The sequence below is a fragment of the Girardinichthys multiradiatus genome, chromosome 12, assembly GCF_021462225.1.
Source record: "Girardinichthys multiradiatus isolate DD_20200921_A chromosome 12, DD_fGirMul_XY1, whole genome shotgun sequence".
In the NCBI taxonomy this organism is placed as follows: domain Eukaryota; kingdom Metazoa; phylum Chordata; class Actinopteri; order Cyprinodontiformes; family Goodeidae; genus Girardinichthys; species Girardinichthys multiradiatus.
Window position 1 is genome coordinate 13,366,641 of NC_061805.1, and position 23,153 is coordinate 13,389,793.

Here is a 23,153-nt window from a genome sequence, read left to right on the forward strand (position 1 = left end):
TAATTTAATTGTTAAAATTTTGTTAGATTGCATTTTGTTGATGTATGTAGGTATTAAAGGGAAATCGAAACCAGGTTTGTATTGATGTCAGTACTTAACAAAATTGGTGGTCCAGAATTGGCCTAAACAGACCGATAAGGAGGAATTAACCACATAGCTGCAAGTAAGGCTGAAATGATTCCTCAAATAATTTGAGTAACTCGATTTCTAAAATACCTGACTCAAATTATCTATATTATGTCTGCTTAACTATTCAGCGCACTGTTTTCTTGTGGTTTCTTGTGTTGCACAACTTTCTCACGTCCGCTAATGATCCCTACACTGCTGATAAGTGGATGCAAAGTGCAGTTATAAGCTATAGAGGGAGACAGCAAGGGGCAAATAGAAGAGCAGAGAAAGCAACAGAAAGTGCCAAAAGTGTGGGATCACTTTAAACTAAACAGAAAAAAAAGCACAAAGCGGTGCATGTACCGCAAAACTGAATTAGCATTCCATAATAGCACATCCTTAATGTTGCAACCCTCACGGAAACCCCACGGGAAACCATAATATATAACCATAATAATCCAGTTTTAAATAGTTTGTTGCTAAGTTGTCCCTTATCTTTTGTTGCTGCTCTTGTTTATCTTTTAAATTCAGATCCCTTATTGTTGCAATAAGAAAGCATTTTTTCAGTCTTGCTTAGTGAAAGAATTCAAAATCAGGAAAATTGCATCTTAAGTCCAGAGAAAAACTTTGAAAGTAGTTTAGAAATTTTTGAGCACTGATACTGAAGACCACCTAGTGTGAGCTATAAGCACCTGTACAACATGGAAAATGTTGATGATCTTTTTTTTTTCCAAAAAATTAAGATTGTTGTCTTCTCAAGGATAGATATCCCAAACAATTTCATGTTTAGTCTTTACCTACTTTAGATAATTAGAAAAAAAAAAACAAACAATCAAAATAGAGGTCCATCTCAGAGTCTGCAGGTCTAAATTATCATGTGATGTTGAAGTTAATGACAATCTGAAAAAGACAGAACAGGTAAGTCTTGTCTATGTGCTGCAGGGAGAACTTTGCTTTTTTCAGCTATTATTCTAATCATTTATTTATTTATTTTTTATTTACTTTCTACACAAATAATGCAAAAAGGGCTAGGGTCTATGAAAGACATTAAGTAGGCTGATGCAGCCCAGTGGAACCTAAGACTTTTTTTTTCTTCTTCTAACTGTTTGACATGGACATCATGTTGGTTTTCTCTAAAACATCACATAAAGCATTCTCAAATAAAATTTCATATCACAATTTACTTGTGTTCACACCGTTACATGCATAACTACTGGTCAATTGCGCCTTACCAGCCCTGCCCCTGCTGATTAGTCCCAGTGGGGCGGCACAACCACTATCTCTACCTCCATTAGGCAGTCAGGAGAAGCACTGGAACCAATTACCAGCACATGAGATGAAAACTAATTAGGAATTACAAACTTAGTGATGCTTTAGTGGTTCTAGCCTGGTAAGAGAACTGCATCGCTGCGTTTGCAAATTACATTTATTGCATAGCAGAATGGGAAATGCTGATGGATTTATAGGAAGTGCACTGGCACTGTTTACAATGATCAACTCTCTGTCTGGATGCAAATAGGAAGTGCTCATGGGCATACGGAGACTGGGTAAATAGAAATGACAGACCGGAGAGATGACAGACTCCAGGAATGCATTATATGGCTAAACATATTGGGTCAACAGTCGATATCATTTAATTCAGGTGTTCCAGTCACATCAATGGCCATAGGTGTATAAAACCAAGTTCATATGTATGCAGGCGGCTTCAACACACATCTGTGAAAGAATGGCTCATGCTCAGGAGCTTAGAGAATTCCAGGGTGGTGCTGTTTTAGCATTGCACCTGTGCATTGAGTTCAATCGTGAGATTTCCTTCCTACTAAGAATTCCACAGTTAAACAAATGGCACCAATTGGGGAAAAAGGCAAGTTGGTATTTTTCTGCAGTCATTAGCCACAGACCTCCACACTTCATGTCCTTCAAAAAGCTCCGGAACAGTCCATAGAGAGCTTGATGGAACAGGTTTTCATTGCAGAGCAGATCCATCCAAGACTTACATCACCAAGTGTACTGCAAAGCATCAGAAACCATGGTGCAAAGCAGAAGCGCCTGAACTCTTAAAGAGGTGTTCAATGAAGTGAGCTGAAGACTGCGGTTAGTTTGCAGAAGAATTGTGTTTATCGGACTGCATTGTGCCAAGTGTAAAGTTTGGTGGAGGAGGAATTGTGGCTTGGAGCTATTTTTCAGGGAAATTGTTCTTCCAGTGAAAGGAAGCATTATTGCATCAGCACACAAAAACATTACAGAGAATTTCATTCTTCATATTTGGTGAAAACTGTCTGCAATTGACCCCTTTCTGTTCAAGTATGACTGTCCAGTCCCCAAAGGAAAGTCCATTAAGACATGGATGACCAGGTTTGGTTTGGAAGGGCTTGACTGGCCCCACCCTGTCAGAGCACCTATAGAAAAAGTTAGCTCAGAAACTGGGAGCCTGACCTTCTCATCTAAAATAAGTGTCTTACTTATCTTTGTTGGGAGAATGTTCAAATTGTCCTAAAACATTTGGACAGCCTCTTTCTGAAGAGTTAAAGCTTTTATATCTGTGGGGCAACTCCACAAGTCTATGTATGAAGAATGGATGCCATTAAGGTTCATGTATTTGGAAAGGGAAGCATCTCAATACTTTTGGTAATAAGATGTACTGACACATACAAATTAAGAACATCATTACTGAGTAATAATTTCTGACATTTAGCATTTTTACTTGAGGTTCACTGATTTTGCTAGTTTTGAAGGTATCTGCAGTAGCCCTTGACACCGAATACTTTGATGATTTTCTCTAGGCAGCACACTGTTGCTGTGGTAACACAGAGATGCAGCACACCCTCTTGTTTGTTACAGAGTTTGTCACAGTTTGTCACAGAGGTAGACCTCAGAAAACAGATGTCAGTATTCTGTGGGCTGATTTCTAAACCAACATCATAACTACAAGTGAAAATGGAAAGACATACTGTTTCTTTTTTAAATTTTCATGGGCAGTTTTAATTATTTTATTAGATGTCAGGTGCTGTTTTAGGTAAAAAACAACATGCACATAACAAAGTTTTCAGATATTTAGCTGTGGTTGGCAGTTTCATTAACTTTCTCAGTGGTAATTAAGTTCAAATTAAATAACCAAATTTTTGTATTGGCAAAACACTGAGTTGTTCACTGCAAATATTTGATCTCGTTTTTGATTTGAGGCAGTATGCAATGCAGGGTAGTGTTCAGTCGCTCTTCTGCGAAGGGGCAAGAAAGAAAAGCAAAGATTCTGATCGTATGTAAGAAAAGATTGAGAATGACAAGAAAACATATCATCTAAATATCATAAACCACACAGGACTAAAAAATCAGTCATCAACTGCCCCAAATTTCAAAAATCAGCAACACAAAAACCCATATTGGTCAAACAAGTTTTAGTGGTTATTTCAATCAATTATACCAATCTTTGCTGGACTAAAATTGTGTCATTTTCAAAAGAAATCATTGGAGTGTAGTAACCTCCATACCTCCAACAATCTCAGAGAAAACTTGTTAGGGCAATCCTCAAAGGAATCCAGATTCTTTTCCAAATTAAAAGACGGCCTTGCACCCAGGTTTCATCTGGGGTAAAGCGCCATCGTCGATAAGAAGACAGAGGAGTGGAGGATAGACTCTAATCTCTCATAATTAAAGTCATCCGTCTGGACAGGTGGCACGAGCCGTGGCGCCCGTCCACACCCTTAGCTCTTTCAAGCTGCCCCCTTTTTTATGTGTTCATTCCTGTTTTATCCATGGAAATCTCTGACTTAAAAGAGGCAATTAATGTGCATCACCAGCCAACCCCTCTCAGTCTGAGGTCTGTCTGTTATGAGCAGCCATGGGATTGTCATGAAAAGATTCAAGAGACAGAAGAAATGAGATACGGAGATACTTGGGGCATAAGGGAGGGAAAAAATTGATGGGACACACATGAATTTGCCTGTGCAAGTGCAAGACAAAGAATGTTAAAAAATGAATGAATTAATTGGCACATTTGTTTCAATTAGGACGTGGTCATCAGGTTCATTCTTGACTGAGGAGTTTCCAGCGGTAAGGCTTCCTCCCTGTGATTACATTACCTAGAACTCCCCAGAAGGTCACTTCCCCTGGCCCAGCGTGTCCGCCAGGTCCTCTCATCAACCTACGCACACGAACACAGCTCATCCAGCTGACATTTGCTGATGATTAGATGCTGAGAAATGTAGCGGTTGACGAGCAATTAGAGGACAAGACAGCAATGAGAGCGAATGATACTGCCAGCATCCTCAAGACTTATGAGGAGAACACTGATCAAGACCTTAGCAACTGATGCATTTTATCTGTGGCCCATGCACCTCATTACCCCTGCCCGGGGGTCTAATGGTCACTCAAAGTCAAGGTGTTGCAGAAAAAAACGTATGCATTGGAGCTGGAAGGACAGAAGTCTGCTGAGTCATGATCAGGCCAGGAGTTACAATAACTCAGATGCCTGTGGCAAAGCAAGCACAGGCTGAAGAACTTTTTAATTGCCGAGTGTCTCATCAACGCAATTACACGAATTAAGCGCCTCTGTCAGTGGTGCGCTCAGGGACCCAGGGACGCCAGCGGGGACCTACTGAGCTGCATATCAGAAGTGACACTGCAGAGCACAGAGCTAATCCTCTCAACGGATCTTCTCTGCAACTAATCAGCAGTACAAGTGAAGAAAATCACACTTGCTGCGCACACACATGCTAACTGAGCTCTGTTCTCTGTGTTTATTCAAACTGTGGGCCTGTCAGAGGCAGGTTGGATTGGGGGGGTGGGGGAGGGGGGTTCGGCTGTGAACTCCTGCTCTAGAGGTTAATCAGAAAGAGTACCAGTGAAACACCAAGGGGGGTGGGGGGTTGGGGGGTTGGGGGGGGGGGTGGGCAGGGGCCGGGAAGTGCTGGGGGGTCTCACGACTGCTTCCCAATTCCACCTGTCTTGTGTCACTGCATTAGCACCCCTTCCACAATCTGTCTTATCTTAACAAAATAAGTAGAGCAAGCCACACACTCCACCCTGCACTGGGAGGGCTGTAATTGCTTGGTTTCATAATGCAGCTCATCATCTACTCTGTGGGAGCCTTTCTCTGACCTATGAGAAAACAAAACAGGAAGAAAGAATCTAAAAACTTGGATTGAACAGAAAGGAGGCAGGAGTGGTATGGAGGTAAATGCTCACTAGTTATAAAGTAGTATCATACTGTCTTTGCTGAGCTTGGGTATGCTTTGCAGTGCAGGAGCATTTAGTTGACTCCCCTTTTGTGCCTTGGCCTGGTCTGTCTACCTTAGCTACCATAGATCAAGCAGGATTCATCTTGGATTAAAGGCTTTTATTCAGGGAAGTGGAAATTGGCTTCTGGTTTGGCTTCTCATTTCACACTTTCTCCCTGAGAATCCACTCAAAAGAAACTCATTATAAAGGGTTCTCATGGTTTCCTTTCTCCCCGAGTTAAAAGATCTGCTCTACATTCACACTCCCAAAAATCCGTGAAGTAAAAAGAGCTGTTTGGTTTAGGATTCGGAGGACTGGAACAAAACTGCAAATAATTGTCTCCTATATTTTATTAACGGTAGGCAAATTACACTGTGCTCTTCAGATGCAGTTGGGAATTTGAAAGTGAGACCTTGCACAGCCTTGTTTGAAATGTTCACTGTAGATAGGCTCTCAATTTTTGAGGGTATTTTGCTATTGAAGTCTGATTGAGCAAGTCTTTATTACAAAGATTTTCTGTAGCCTGTGAGACAAAAGATACTGGATAAGAGCTGAACATCTAAAGTACTCTTGTATGGATTTTCACTTCACCAAAGGGTTATGGGAGTAAAACAAAAAAAGCTACTTTTTTCATCTAGATGCTGCTGGGTTTTTAAATTGGTGGGTATGAAAAGTTTTTGTTAAAACAGACAGAGGACGTGTCTCGTATAAGTGTGCTGAGACAGAACAACATAACGGACAGTGAACAGTTTTATCAGAACCACTGATGCTTCTGAATAGAACAGGTAGAAATAAGATTTCTGGGCACTGCTGCCTTGGAACGTTCGCTGTTGGCCTGACCCTGCTGGTCTTGCCTGTGTCAGTTCTATATTTTGTTTTAATAAAGCTTAGTTGGAGTTATGTTTGTGGGGATTTATTGTAGCTTGGAGAAAGCATAACTGACATAGATACATTTTAAAATGGCTTGATACTCTTACAGTGGCATAGTTTTGTAATACTACTTCAGTGCTTAAAGATTACAACAAACAGACAACTAAAAAAAAGAAATTACATTTAGCGTGGTGCAATTTCTTTCTTGTTTTCATTTTTTTTAAAGAGTAATATTGATATATTTAAATAGTGGAATGTTTTATTTCCTCAAGTTCTTCCTGCAAACATGTCAAGTGTATGTATACAGAGATGTTGTTGCAAATTATATTAAACTATTCTCTACAGATTTTCCACTGAGGAGAGCAGACGATTCAAGCAAAACACAAACCTTTGTTCCCTGCTCATGCCATTGTAAAATTTGCTTGAATGAAGTTATCATAATTCATGCATGAAGGGGCTACTTTTTGGTACTGCACAAACATGTTTTTTTGGACTTAAATGTTTATTATTTACTTTCATTATTTAAATGTGACAGTGCATGTTGATGAACATATAAATGTGCTAGAATGAGCTAAAGGTTACTTTACTTTTATAATCCCAAACAAGTCAGATACAAATATAAAATAAGAAAAACAACACATACTAAAACCCTGGCTTGCAAAGACAGACGATTCCCAGCACAAAAATAGATAAAAATAAAAAAAATAAACCTAACTTAATGTTGACTTTGATATGATATGCACTGGAATACTGAATCAAAAATGTGGCACACTAGACTGACATGAGATTTTCATAAACATAGAGTAGTCTTTCTGAATATTTATTGCTGGCTTTGATAAAAATAAAGTCAATTTAACCTGTCAGCAGAAGCAGTCTTCTACCAGAAATATCAAGTGTAATCATCCAAAAGGAGCACACAATTAGGCCATATGTGTTAACAATACATTGAACTTTCCTGTTGTTGATTTTGACATTAGCTGTCATGAAACCATTCCAACTGGGTCATGAATATTTTACTTAAACTCAGAGACTCAAAGCTGAACATGTTGGATATGCCATTAAAGTGTCATCAAGGATCATTACTCTGTCAAATGATTTCATTACAGCATCATGAATAATTCCATTAAACACTGAGCTACAAAAATAAATAACACACTAAATGAGTCTTAAACAAAGCATGTGGTGCAATGATTCCAGATCTAACAGAATATGGCTAATGGCTAATGTGTAATGTGTAATGTGATGACAATAACCTTTAAGGATTATGTGTGATACGAGTTGGGACCAAATTGTATTGACATATGGCCTACTTAATTTCACAAACTCATGTGATAGAGCATCTGTGCTCAAAAGTACATTTGATGGAAAATGGATTCAATTTATTCTTGGTGGAAATGAACAAGCAGGTGCTGCACTTAGAGCCACTCTATAGCTTTAACTGTTTACCCTGTAAGAAAGAAGGTATGTCAAGCAAACACCAGCTGTACATTTGGCTTAAACATGCAGTAGCTAACAGTACAAGCAGTACAACATTTTAAAGAATGAAAGGACAATGTTTTACATGTTAAACACATTACAACTCTTGCACCCTGAATGAGTTTGAGAATCCCAATGTTCTGACAAGGTCCACTTAGAAAAGTTATGTTTTTTTTACACCATATTACACCTATATATATACACCTAACTTAACAAATGCTACCAAACAGTTCTTTAGGTGGCTTTAAATAGGTGCAACTCAGAGATGTTTGCACGATTAAGTCATACATTATCACTGGAAGACACTATAGTAAAACTTTACAACAGGTATAAAACGTTGGTTTAAGTGATGTTCCTATAACAAATGCAAATTGGGTGATATTAAGTTTCACTTACATTGCCTTTTGCTTTCAACACCATTGCCATTAAGCTTTAAGGAGCCCCTCACTATAACATTGCCACCACCAATGCCTTACAGAAAGCATGGGACTCACTCATGTTATTCTTCATTGCTGAGTTGAGGTTGGTTTTTGTTTAAAAAAAAACAATGTTCCTGAATATTGAATCTCGTCAACTTCATAAAATGGAAGAAGTTATTTACAAAGACCTGTCTTTATGACATTCTATAAATGCTAAAGATTTAAATGGGAAGAAACCCACATGTGACCCTATAACAAGGTTCTTATCAACTGTATTTCTATTATACTGGATTGGACATCATTAGTGCCAACTTATGCTGCTCAAAAATCAACACCTTTAAGCTTGACTGAAATGTACAGTCGTCTGTATTGACAATCTAAACGTCATCTGGAGAAAATGTTTATGGTCAGATAAGATGAAAGTTGAGCTCTATGGCCACAATGACAGGAAGAATGTTTGGATAATTCAAAGTGAGGCTTTCAAACCTGAGACCACTGTCCTCCTGTTAAGCATGGCAGGGCTAGCATCATGCTGAGGGTCTGTTTTGTTTCCAGCGTCACTAGTGCGAAGTGCAAACTGGGTGGAATAATGAAGGAGCAGTTTCTATAAATTATTTAACTTAACCTCAAATCAATAGCTAGATGATTCAAACTTGGACACAACTTGGTGTTCCAACAGGAAAATGATCTTAAAGATATATTAGATCTGTTTCTGGAATAAATAAAGCAGGCCAACTTAAATGTTCTGGAATGGCCTCAAACTCAACCCCAGTGTGAAATATGACTGATGCCAAATTGTTATGGCAATGGCCATTTAATAATATTAATTAAAGGCGACCTAATACTGTAATTACCTATAATAGAAGCAACACTGCCATTCAATCGTAATGAAAACTTTACCTCTATGTTAATATCAGTTTTAGAGTTATTTCAATACGTTTCTGTATAACCCCACACTATGACATTCCCACCACTGTGCCTCAGAGTTAAGTCATTTTTCACCATCATGTATTCGCAAGTTAATGGTGATTTCGAGACATTTTTCAATGATAATAATAAAAAGAAACTTTATGAATGTTAAATCCTATTTTTTAACAATTCGGGGTAAATTATTTACAAAGGACAGTTTTTCATACCATTTCTATAAATGTTGAAGATTTTCATGACAAAATACCAAACTATTACTCTTGCAGTTAATGTCAGATTTATCAGCTTTTGACTTTTCTCTTAATTTAATTTTGTCCCCTTTTACAAGTTTTTATTATTCTTTTGTGAAATCACACATTTTCTAAGTGCTATTCATAATCTAATCTAGCAGTTTACAAAAGTGTTACGGAAAATTTAAATGTACAGTGTGAATGAAGTTAGACAGGTTCTTTTAAAGATCTTTCTTTTTACAACAGAAGTAGTACCATTTTCAGACATTCTTGCTTTTCCAGTACAAGATCTGAGTATTTTTTTTTATTACTTCCAATTTTAGCTCACACACATGCAAAAGAAGTGAATATTTGAATGGGTGAATGACGTGAATTACAGTATGTCATCTGTGGCACTCCTGTCATGTAAATAAAGACACCCAGAGCAATGCATCTATTCCAGCAAACCTCCCCTAAATAGACCAGTGTAAACCACATGCTACAAAATACCACTGTAAGTGACTGGAGACTCATTAGCTCCTCGTTACACTGCTGCTGACAAGGATTATTTCCAAACAGTGAATGTGCTGCACCCCAAACCGCAGGCTCACATTATATTGTGATTGCACTTTCCTGTTGCAGCAGCAGCCGCTCCTTGGCCACACTCTGAAACCTCACACTAGCACACTCATGGATGCCATCTCAATATTTCATGGAAAAGCTGAAATCGACTGGTTCCAGGATAGCTGGCTCGTGCTCTTTACATTATTCACTGACATCTCCTGTGACCGCTCTCATTTGTGTTGACAAAGGGCTAGATGGGAAATCATGATTTCTTCAGTTCAGCTCACACTCAACTATTTTTACCACCTTTGTGGGCCAAGCTGAGCTGGAATGACATCAATCCTCAGTGTCCATCAATTTTCCTGCTGGATCATTTGAACTGTGAAGGAACTGAGGCTTATCTCTTCCTAAATTTCTGTCCTGCACCTAAATTGCATATGTACATCTCCCATGCTGATTCATACTGGAACAAATGTGGAATAAAACAAAACAAACAAAAAAAACAAATGCAAAAAATTAGAGTTTAAAAACATATTTAAAATGAGACATTGAAATTTACCAAGTGCGTGAAGTCCAAGCCCAATGGAGTAAGACCTTAGGTTTCCTTGAAACACAAAAGAAATTCTAATAGTGAGCACTCCAGTGCTGATCAGGAGTTTAATACTCTCAAGATCTCCGTTAGTGCCATATAAATTAGAGGTTTTAAATGGTGAATTTGAACCTAAATCTTTATTTGTTGTGGAATGAAAAAACAACATACAACTTGAATTTTAAAATCAACAACGTGGACACGTTTGAATCAAATGCAGAGGCTCAAAGATATACATACTCCAACTTAGATTTGGTTAAATATCCTTTAGCAAATTGCAAAGAAGACTGTTCCATAAAGAGCTTCATAAAGGCCATTTAAGAAGCCTCCAAAACTAGCCTTCATGTTTGTTTGAGATCTCTGTGCCTGTTCAAACAACAAACTATGTTAAAGTTTTAACCATTTGACACAAATTGTTCCTCTCGTTTAAAAGGAAACAGCTTATGGTGTTCCACAACACCCCAAAAATCGGCAAGGATCCAGTGTTTTCTAAACTAGAAGATGCTGCAACACCAGTCTCATTGTCCACAGTGAAACATCAGCATGGACAGACAAGGGGCTCACCATAAAGGAAGTCTCATTCCAAAAATCAACATCTTGAAGCATGAAGCATTACACTGAGTTTCTAGACTAACAAGTCAAATACCCTCTGGAGATAGGTGAACTCTGTAGATTAAAGAAAATCTTAATAATTACAAATTTATACACACCATTTTGTTTTCTTAGAGTGCATTGTAACTGTATGATGTCTAATCAGGCAACCCTGAAAAAAAGAGTGGTTCATATGCCCAAAAAGCCCAAAAACAATATTAATGAGTTTATGTAAGCCATTGTTTGGCACTGGACAGTGTCAGCTTTGTTCATCTGGTCCACATCTGCTGCTGTTACTCAAAGTTTAACTTTCACATATGGTTGTCTTCGCACAAAACAATATAAACCAGAAGGAAAAGCATTTCTATTTGTGCTCATGAGTTGTGTAAACCAGCATTTCAATATGCGAACCATAAGGGTTCCCAGATGGTACAGAATTTAGATACAATGAGACACTACAACATTCTGCAGAAATCTGTATTAAAAATACTGCTGTGTTTGAAGAATCTTTTCTCTCAGTAGCACACATCTTTACTGAGGAACAAAAAACTCATGTTGGCCTATGTACCCGTATGTAAGAAATGTTTCACATTACATTGAATGTGTTCATTGGCTATGGACTCAAACATAACCATGGCACTGAACCAAGCTTTACAGGTCAAGTGGCTCTGAAACAGGATGCTGCTTGACAGAAAATGGTAATAGTTTTCTAGCACCAGCTATCAGTCCAAGTGTTATTCCAGACCCTGAAATTCAGGTTTTATTGTTTATAGTCACTTTAACCTGTCTTTCAAACAGAAAAGTTTTCTTTTATTTATTGAGTGATTTATCCTTTGCACAGCTTTATGCAGCCGATTTTGTGCAACACTGCAAGACAATGCAGAAAAGAAGCATGAATGGACCTGCTTGACATTTCAGCTTTTTTGCATCATCATTTTATAACTCTAACCTCCAGTGTGCATACAATATTTTTTTTAAGGATCCAGGATTTTCCTGTTGGTCCCAATGTAATGAATGATCATCAAGGAATGCTGTTTTAAGAATTTAGGTGTAAGTAGTGTGTACAATACTGCTTAATGAACGTCTCCCCTAGACTTCTGAAGCGCTTAACAAAACATAATAAGACATGTGAAGTCTCCTTCCGGATGACGGTGAGGATCCCATTTTACGTGTGCATTCTTCTTCTGATTGCATGCAGCGGACTGTGGTACAGTTAGGTGCCAGAATTAATGTACCAATAAGTCCCAAACATTCATATATTTACCCTTGACCTAAATGTAACAATGTCTCTTAGAAGATTCTATGAAATATTACATCCAAGCCATCCTTTAAGATCAGAGATGCACACTCTTGATATTGCAATAAGGATTGCAATTAAACTTTATTAGCTCTGATTATGATTGTACCATAACATTTGTACAAATTATGTTTAAATATTCTGTCCTTCTTTCCAAATCTAAATAAGTTCTATGTAATAGCTGATATGGAGCGCTGTAAAACATTTAAGCATTGCTTAATGGACTTCATATTTATTTTGACCTTACAAGCAACAACAGGGAGCTTGTTGACCCCTTTGGCCACCAGATCCAAACAAAGCATAAACCATAAGGATGACAATCAGACATGCACCCATCAGGCTTGTCTTTGCCCATTTCTTGTTCTAATTTTCTCTGAGGTCTCACCCAAATGTTCGGATCTTTTTATTTTTATTTTTATTTTATTTTTTTTGTGATAAGGACCATAACACAAATAAGTCCAACAAGTTTTTTAATAGATTTAGTATTTACAGAAAAAGATTGAGTGACTACATATTTATTATTTATGCATCCAGCCATACACTATATTGCCAGAGGTTTTTGTCTGTCTATTTTTACATGTATATTAACTTTGATGATATCCTATTCTTAATCTATAAAGGTATAATTTGTTGATGGACCCATCGCTGCCAGCAATAGCAAATTTAACTATTCTGTAAACATCTCCACAAGTTTTAGGAATGTGTTGATAGTTAGATGAGAAAACCAGAATTGCAGCCTCCGCTCTAATTCATCCCAAATGTGTTCAAGAAGGTTGAGGTCAGGACTCTGTGCAGGTTGTTTTCTCCACACCAAACTTTATACACCAGAGCTATGGATGTAATTGGAACACCAGAATTAAATGATCTGGTGGCGTGACCCAATACTTTTGTATAGTGTGTCTATAACCTGCACCTAATGCTGGCTAATGTGTTGACCAACCGACAGACCAACAGACAGACAGATAGATAGATATCTTTATTGTCCCATAAAGGGAAATTTGTTTCCACAGGCTGACATAAGAAGTTGGAAGTCCACACCATACATATAAAACATTCAACACAATTAACAATCACAGGACACGTACACAACAAAAATCCATGAGGAGGCTTGTTTAAAACAGCAATGGCAGAAGGAACAAAACTCCTTTAAAAACAGCCCTTCTATATCTAAGTGTCTGAAATCTGTGTCCAGAGGGCAGGAGCTGAAAGAGGTTATAGAGCGGGTTCTCAGTGTTCGAAACTATTGATTTGGCAAGACGGGCAATTGCTCTGTCATTGAGTTTGATGTTTGGTGTGGGGAAACAGATTATTTTCAGTACTATTAGAGTGATTTTGAGACGTTTATTTCTATTTGCGACTGACAGCAAGGTGTAAAAGTAGGTAGAACAGTATAGCAAAATGGACTGAATAATACTCTGGTACAGTAGCAGCAGAAGATAAGGGGCAACACGAAGGGCACTGAGCATGCAAAGGGCATGTAATCTTTGTTGAGAGTTGAGTACTGAGGAAAGCCAAAACTGCAGAATCATTTGAGTATTTATAAAAAGTGGTGAAGTCTATAGAGCTAATACAGTCATTGGTGTACAGCGTGTAGAGTAAAGGACTAAGGACACAACCCTGAGGAGCCCCTGTGTTGGTAATCATGGGATCGGATATGTTAGCGCCTATCCTCACCGCCTGTGGTCTGCTGCTCAGAAAACTATGATGGCAGATAGCACGCAAAATCACATTTTCATCACATTTGCTCACTATTGGTATTAGTGCAACAGGTCTGTAGTGATTCAGTTCTGAAGGGTGTAGTTTCTTTGGCAAAGGGATGATTATTGACGTTCTCAAAGGTGTAGGCCATTATGCAGTACTGTAAGATTCTTGCATGATGGAAAACAGTACAGGACAGAGTTCCATGGCACAGAGTTTAAGCACCTTGGCAGAAGTGCAATCGGGTCCCATTGCCTACTTTACATCTGCTCAACTCCCGTCAAACATCTTCCTCTGTAAAGTGAGGAGATGTTGATGGATCTTGTAAAAGAACATTAAGGAGCTCAAGTCAGTGGTGTCAAATCTGGAGTAAAAGATGTTAAGTGTGTTAGCAAAGGTATGTTGGTCTGTGATGGTGGAGTAATATTGTTTAACCTTCTGTCCTGAGTGTTTTTAACTTTGAAAAACTTGTTTTGTGTTCATTTTAGCAAAATTCTTTATATCTGGTTAAGCTTAAAAATGTCAATTTTAATCTGTTTGTCAATTGTTCTAAGAGAAACCCAGTCTTTACAATGAAATATCTTTTTTTATCATTCTCTTCCTAATATGAGATGTAATCCAAGGTTTGGAGTTTGGAAATGTCCATGAAGTTACTATAGGAATACAAGTACTGGCACAAAATTTGATATAATCCGTCATAACTGATACCTTTCATCCTAGTTGCCATCAAATATGCTCCAGTCTGTGCAGGCAAGGGAGCCCTGTAGACATGCAATGGCATCTTCTGACCACCGCGAGATGCTCTAAGTTGTACCCTGATATGTTTCAACTCCTGTTTGCACAGGGGAAAAGGTATCAAAACATTGTGGTCAGCGGACCCTAAAGGTGGATGAGCATGGACGGTGAAAGCATCTGTAATATTCCTGTGGGGATATATGCATACTGATGGAAGGACGGCAGCATGTTGTCCAGTCGGCAGTTGTTGTAATCCCCCATGTAAAACACTGGGGCTCTGGGATACTTAGCATTGAGTTAGCATTCTCTACTAACTCTGCTGCTGTCCTAATGTTTGTACTGGGAGGACAATAAACAACCCCAATAACCACTGCAGAGAATTATCTTGGGAGATAAAAGGGACGCAGTGAAATAGTTAATATTTCCAGGTCTGGGGTACAGATGAATTTGTGTATTTTTATATTAGCGCACCAGCACTTATTGATAAACACCTAGTAACAGATCCTCTTGACTGTAGGTGAGCGTTGCTCCCCTGCCAGCCACAGGCAGTACTGGCATGAGTGCTGTGCTGTGTCGATAATCCACAATAGTAAAAGGGTTATCAGTAACAGTATTAGAATTCTGATGTTTTAACAGGCTTCACCAGATTAATTGCCTCGACAAACCTACATAAAAAATTTTTTATCAAAAAGACAAGACAAGGATGAGACTGACATGACAGGCCGTGTCGTTGCAACAGAGCGACCTACAGGTCTTAGTTTTGATGTATTCAATAATTAGGATAACATCCAAATTGTTCAGCATTTAACTTGATGACTAATGATAAGAGCGGGGGAAAATTAGCTGATTCTGATCTCTGGGCAAGTATTTATTCCGTGCCATCAACTGTATATTCACACCCAAAACTTTTGGTTTGCTTTAAAAGGACCAGAGTTCGTTTCCACCCTTGGTTCGGACCAAACAACCAAACCGAGACCCACTTCCACACTTCCAAACAAACTCTGGTGCAGTTCGCTTCTGGTGGGAACCAGCCTTGATCCACACAACTACAAAAAACATATGTCTCTTTGGACTTAACAAGCCACCGTAGCAGTGAACGCTATAATGAAATCTTACCTAAACCATGCTCTTTTGCTTAGCAACGCTGTTGCCTGCATGTTTCAGCTCGGTGGAGAGCACAGTGTCTCCTTTGGCTTGCAGCACACACTCTCTGACGGGGTTTCAAAATTATAAATAGGACATTGCAAAATCTGTGTTAAATGAGCTGCTCTTTACCTTGACAATGAAGTTGCAGCTGTAATAATGGCAAAAACATGTAAAACAGAGGTGCTGAAAGTAGGACTTCTACTGCTTTTTCCGCCATTTTCGGGCATGTGCACTGTCTCAACACCGTCATTTCTGCCCAGTGAGAGCACTGAAAGTCACCTGTGTGGCATTGATTATAAGTTATAGTTCACTTGTAAAAAGTACAATGTGAAATCGAACTGCACCAAAGGTAAAAAACAATTAAGACAGGTTTCGGTCCAGACCAAACAAGTGGACCAAAGGACTTTCCTGGTGTAAATACAACCTTGTTCCGATGCAGACTCAGCTACTTCAATGAGCTAATTATGCTAGTTGGTGCTATTGTCGTGTGGACTATATGAGTTGCAAGAATCAAATAATGCCATTATCCAGTTTATTTTTCAATTCCTGGTGAAGTGCCAAGAGCCAGCCGTACGATTATATTTTTTGTGGCAGTAACAGCTCTTAACTATGACCATTTCCTAATAATTGGTGATTTTAATATAATGTACATGTCTGCTGTGACTCGGAGCCTCTGGTCAGGGATTTTTTAAAATCTTATTGATTCTTTTAATCCTAAACAGTGGGTCACTGGTCCCACACATGAAAAGGGACCCACACTTGACCGTGTGTCAAGTGTGTTGGATCTTTGTATTGAGGATCTCTGTAATACGCAGATATCGGATCATCTGCCTGTTTTGTTTACATTAAAGCTACCTTTGGCTCCATTTAAACTGTGCACCTTGACATGTATGCGGCATGTAATTAACTCTTCAACAGCAGAGGAATTTTCAGATACTTTTAGTTCCCTTATGCCCACACTGGGCTTGTCTTGCAGTTCTGTTGAGGAGGCTACAGGCATGCACAATTCCAGATGCACCTCCATTTTAGACGTACTTGCTCCTCTGAATGGTAAATGGACTGAACTTATGTAGCACCTTTCCAGTCATACAGACCACTCAAAGCGCTTTACACTTGAGTCACATACAGGTCCTTCTCAAAATATTAGCATGATGAAAATTTAACATTCATATATTTTAGATTCATTGCACACTAACTGAAATATTTCAGGTCTTTTATTGTCTTAACACGGATGATTGTGGCATACAGCTCATGAAAACCCAAAATTCCTATCTCACAAAATTAGCATATTTCATCCGACCAATAAAAGAAAAGTGTTTTTAATACAACAAACGTCAACCTTCAAATAATCATGTACAGTTATGCACTCAATACTTGGTCGGGAATCCTTTTGCAGAAATGACTGCTTCAATGCGGCGTGGCATGGAGGCAATCAGCCTGTGGCACTGCTGAGGTCTTATGGAGGCTCAGGATGCTTCGATAGCGGCCTTTAGCTCATCCAGAGTGTTGGGTCTTGAGTCTCTCAACGTTCTCTTCACAATATCCCACAGATTCTCTATGGGGTTCAGGTCAGGAGAGTTGGCAAGCCAATTGAGCACAGTGATACCATGGTCAGTAAACCATTTACCAGTGGTTTTGGCACTGTGAGCAGGTGCCAGGTCGTGCTGAAAAATGAAATCTTCATCTCCATAAAGCTTTTCAGCAGATGGAAGCATGAAGTGCTCCAAAATCTTCTGATAGCTAGCTGCATTGACCCTGCCCTTGATAAAACACAGTGAACCAACACCAGCAGCTGACACGGCACCCCAGACCATCACTGACTGTGGGTACTTGACACTGGACTTCTGGCATTTTGGCATTTCCTTCTCCCCAGTCTTCCTCCAGACTCTGGCACCTTGATTTCCGAATGACATGCAGAATTTGCTTTCATCCGAAAAAAGTACTTTGGACCACTGAGCAACAGTCCAGTGCTGCTTGTCTGTAGCCCAGGTCAGGTGCTTCTGCCGCTGTTTCTGGTTCAAAAGTGGCTTGACCTGGGGAATGCGGCACCTGTAGCCCATTTCCTGCACACGCCTGTGCATGGTGGCTCTGGATGTTTCTACTCCAGACTCAGTCCACTGCTTCCACAGGTCCCCCAAGGTCTGGAATCGGCCCTTCTCCACAATCTTCCTCAGGGTCCAGTTACCTCTTCTCGTTGTGCAGCGTTTTCTGCCACACTTTTTCCTTCCCACAGACTTCCCACCGAGGTGCCTTGATACAGCACTCTGGGAACAGCCTATTCATTCAGAAATTTCTTTCTGTGTCTTACCTTCTTGCTTGAGGGTGTCAATAGTGGCCTTCTGGACAGCAGTCAGGTCGGCAGTCTTACCCATGATTGGGGTTTTGAGTGATGAACCAGGCTGGGAGTTTTAAAGGCCTCAGGAATTTTTTGCAGGTGTTTAGAGTTAACATGTTGATTCAGATGATTAGGTTCATAGCTCGTTTAGAGACCCTTTTAATGATATGCTAATTTTGTGAGATAGGAATTTTGGGTTTTCATGAGCTGTATGCCAAAATCATCCGTATTAAGACAATAAAAGACCTGAAATATTTCAGTTAGTGTGCAATGCATCTAAAATATATGAATGTTACATTTTCATCATGACATTATGAAAAATAATGAACTTTATCACAATATGCTAATATTTTGAGAAGGACCTGTACACCCAATCGCACTCACTAACAGATCAGTAGGCAACTTGAGGTTAAGTGCCTTGCCCAGGGGCACATTGACATATGGTAGGAGGAAGCTGGAATCGAACCCACAACATTCTGATTGCAAGACGACTACTCCTAATATTGAGGCACAGTCGCCTCTGAAAATCCGTAGTCTGCATCTTAGCCATGATTAAATGACTCCATTTGTGTGCTTAGGCAAGACTGCAGACGGGTGGAGAGGAGGTGGAAAAAGGACAAATTTCATGTTTCTCTGGATATTTTAGGAAACTGCTTGACTAATTATCAGAGAACAGTAAAGTGTGCAAAAGCTGAATATATGACAAACTTAATATCTACTAATAGTAACAGATCCCAGTCCTGTTAATGTTTTAAAAAGACGTGCAAATCCTGTTGAATCAAGTAATGCTGTATTTTCTCAAACTTTGTGTGACAGATTCCTAAAAATGTTTGTTGATAAGATCTCTGCTATTAGGGACTCAACCAAATTTTGTTTAATGGTCGATTCCTCTATGAATTCAGCTTATTGTGTTTCTTTGGGTATGTTTAAACCTGTATCTCTCAACAATCTGTCTGATGTTGTGCATAAGTTAAAAACCTCTAATTGTCCATTTGACTGTCTTCCAATGACATTGCTCAAAGAGGCTTTTGGTGTGATTGGACCTCATTTATAAGGGATTATCAACTGCTGTCCTCAGGATGTCTCCTAAGCTTTTTTAAACATGCTGCTGTTCAGCCATTGCTTAAAAAGTCAAACCTGGATTCTGAAGTCCTGGCAAATTATAGGCCAATTTCAAAACAGCCTTTTCTGTCAATAGTTTTTGAGCAAATTCAAATTCATTTGGAAGTATATGGTATTTTTAGAGAAATTTCAATCTGGTTTTAAGCTACATCAGAGCACTGAAAAGGCATTTGTGCGTTTTTAATGATCTTCTGTTCACCATCTATTCTGGCTGCTCTATTGTTTGAATGGTCTTAGATTTAACTGCGCCATTTGACACTGTCAATCATAAAATCTTGCTCTCACGTCTTGAGAACCATATTGACATTAAAGATACTGCCTTACATTGGTTGAAATCATATCTGGAAGGTCAGTCTTTTTCTGTGCATCTTGGTCCCTATATCTATAATGTTGCCTCACTCAGTTTTGGAGTGCCGCAGGGTTCTATTTTGGTCCCTTTATTGTTTTTCTTTGTATATGCTGCCCCTTGGGTCAGTTTTTAGAAAGTATAACATCTCATGTCATTGTTTGATGATCTGCAAATTTATCTTCCTTTATATTTAGGCCATATGGAAATTCTGTTTGAATGTCTTACGGAAGTGAAGGACTGGATGTCACAAAATAGCCTAAAGCTGAATAACTTAAATAATAACTGAAATTGTGGTATTTGGAAACGAATTTGATGTCGCCTTGGGCACGCTGAGTAGCTTCTGTCATCAGTCTGCTAGAAGGGCTGCATGGCAGCGTAGTTGGTAGCACTGTTGCCTTGCAGCAACAATGTCCTGGGTTCCACTCCCGGCTGGGGGTTTTTCTGCATGGAGTTTGCATGTTCTGTGTGTGTGTACTCCCACAATCCAAAAACATGACTGTTAGGTTAATTGGTCTCTCTAAATTTCCCTTAGATATGAATGGGTGTGTGCATGTCAGGAAGTCTCAGACACTGAGCAAGACTCAAACCCAGGTCTGACTACTGACACACTCTACACTACACTCTGCAAGTAGACTCAGGAAAAGACCCAAATGCTTGGAGCACTATGAATGTGCAGTGCAGAGTAGTGACTATTGTTACAGAGCTACAGTGAGTTTGCCACAGACTGATAAGGAGGCAATGGCATTGCCAAGAGCTAAAAACTGGAAAAAGGATATGAAAGATGAGATGACTTAATTTAAAAAGAACAACACCATTTCACTTATAAAATTGCCAGGCAGTGGGGGAAAGGTGGGTATTTGCTCTCAAATGTAGCAAAGGATACAATCAGGTAAAGGGACTAAACTATTCTGAGACATTCTCTCTGACTGCCAACCTTATAGCTGCACAGCATGACCTTAAACTAAATCAGATGGACATTAAGGCCACATACTAGCATGCACCTACTGACAAATACGTGGACCAACCTGAAGGTTTCCAGCTTAAACCAAAGAAGGGTGTGCAAGTTGAACAAATCTATCTATGGATTTAAACAATCTGGAAGGAAATGGAACATGATGATCCATGAATTTGAGAATGAGTTTGTACAGAGCCAGAACTGACTGTAAACCCAGAGCTACTTCTAGTGAAACCAAATGTGATCTGATTCCAGAAGGGGAACAAACTGACCAAAAAAAGTACAGAGAAATGTTGGGCAACTTCATCAATTCTAGGATTGCGCTGCTCAAGGTGGTTGCAGGTTGGAGTAGCTCTGTTAGTTTTCATTCTGATTAATTATTTTCAAGGTTTTTTTTTACAACCAGGAGCAGCTGATTACGATCTCAAAAGCTCAAATAGTACTACAACCACAACCCCAAATCCCCAATGACTTGAAAAGGAGGCGTCGTAGCTGCAGAGCAGGAGCAAAGAGAAGAGAGAGAAGGAGGAAGTTTAAACCATCTCTTCCATCGATTATGATGGGTAATGTGAGATCGCTGTAAAACTAGTTGGATGAACTCCAAGCCCTACAAATGACTCAGCCAGAGTATCGGGAATTTAGTATTATGTGTTTCACTGTGACATGGCTACAGGATCTTTTCCCTGACTCCAGCGTCTCTCTGCCAGGCTTTCTGACTATGTGAGCAGACAGAGACTTAAAGAGCACTGGCAAATTCAAAGGAGGTGGACTAGCAGTACTTGTGAACAACAGATGGTGTAATTCTGGATATGTTACTGTGAAGTGTCATCTCTGCAGTCCTGATATTGAACTGTTGGCAGTAAGTTTTTATTCGTGTTATTTACCCATAGAGTTTACCAGTGTTATTTTGGCAACAGTTTATGTTCCACTTTTAGCTGTTGTCAGCACTGCATGTGAAGCCATTAGCTCAGTTGCTGGTAAGCTACAAACACAAAAACACACCAATGCGTGTGTGGCAATATCTGGTGATTTTAACCATGCTTCACTCTGCTACACTTCCAATGTCTCAACAGATTGTCAGCAGCTCTACCAGAGAAAACAAAATGTTGGATTTGTTTTATGCAAATGTCAAGTGCTCATACATCTCTAAAGCAAGACCTCCTCTAGGCAAATCAGATCATAATCTTGTTTTTCCCTGCTCGAAATATAAGTACCTTGTTCAGAGGCAACCTGTAATAAAAAGAATTGTGAGAATATAATGAAAGGAAGCTGAAGAAGCCCTGCGGAGTTGCTTTGCAGCTACAGACTGGGACGCACTGTGCCAGCCACATGGAGATGACATTAATGCCATGACTGAGTGTGTAACAGACTATATAAAGTTCTGTGAGAATAACACCATCCCCAACAAAACATTGAGATGCTTCCCCAGTAACAAAACCTGGATCACCAATGACCTGAAGGACCTGCTTAACAAGAAAAAAATGGTCTTCAGAGAGGGAGACAGGAAATCATTGAGGAGTATACAGAAGCAACCTAAAGTCAAGATAAGATACAGCAAGGAAGTGTAAAAAAAGAAGTTGGGGAGCAAGCTCTAACAAAATAATATCAGAGAAGTGTGGTCAGGGATGAAGAAGGTCACAGGCTTCAAGCAGAAAGATGATCAGATCGATAAATGTCTGGATAGAAGCAATGAACTAAACACATTCTTCAATAGGTTAAGTTCAGAAACATGCTCAGCACCCTCCTCTCCTGCTCACAGCCAAACAGACATCCCACCCTCCTCTGACCTACAGCTTTCCTGTCACACCTCAAATGTTTTATCTTTCACCTCAACCATGGACCCTTCTGCTTCTACATGTTTGTCTTCAACCAAATCAGAAGATGCTGAAGCTCCCTTTGCGTCCACCTTCCACCTGTGTGTCTCAACAAGTCAGGGGAAGTGACAACTGGAGAGACTGAACCGGAATAAGGCTGCAGGTCCCGATCGTGTCAGCCCTAGAGTCCTGAAGGCCTGTGCAGAGCAGCTCTGTGGAATTCTGCAGCACCACTTCAACCTTAGCCTGGCCCACTGGTTCCAGTGTTGTGGAAAACCTCCTGTCTTGTTCCGGTACCAAAGAAAACTCACCCACCACATCTCACTGACTGTAGACCTGTTGCCCTAACATCCCACATCTTAAATGTCCTAGAGAGACTCCAGTTGGCCCACATGAGTAAGCAAACAATAAACTATCAGAACCCCCTTAGTTTTCTTTTTGCTGTGGAGTTGGAGTTGAAGATGCCATCATAGACCTGCTTTAACAAACCCACTGTCATCTGGACACAGCCAGCAGCACTGTGAGGATCATTTTCTGTGATTTATCCAGTGCATTTAACTACATTCAACCTGTTTTACTTTGTCAGAAACTCCAGAAGACTCCAGAAGAGGTGGATGTCTAAACAATGTCCTGGATCAAAGAATACCTGACAAATAGGTGGAGGCCTCAACAATCTCCTGCAGGTCCAGATCAAAGACTACCTGACAAACAGAGCAAAGTTTTGTGAGACTG

The 23,153-nt window shown here is 39.5% G+C and overlaps 1 protein-coding gene across 3 annotated transcripts in view; it reads right to left on the reverse strand.

Moving 5' to 3' along the window:
- Positions 1 to 23,153, reverse strand: part of unc5db (unc-5 netrin receptor Db) — a 450,113-nt gene that overhangs the window by 145,224 nt on the left and 281,736 nt on the right. The gene's annotated exons all lie outside the window — the stretch shown is intronic.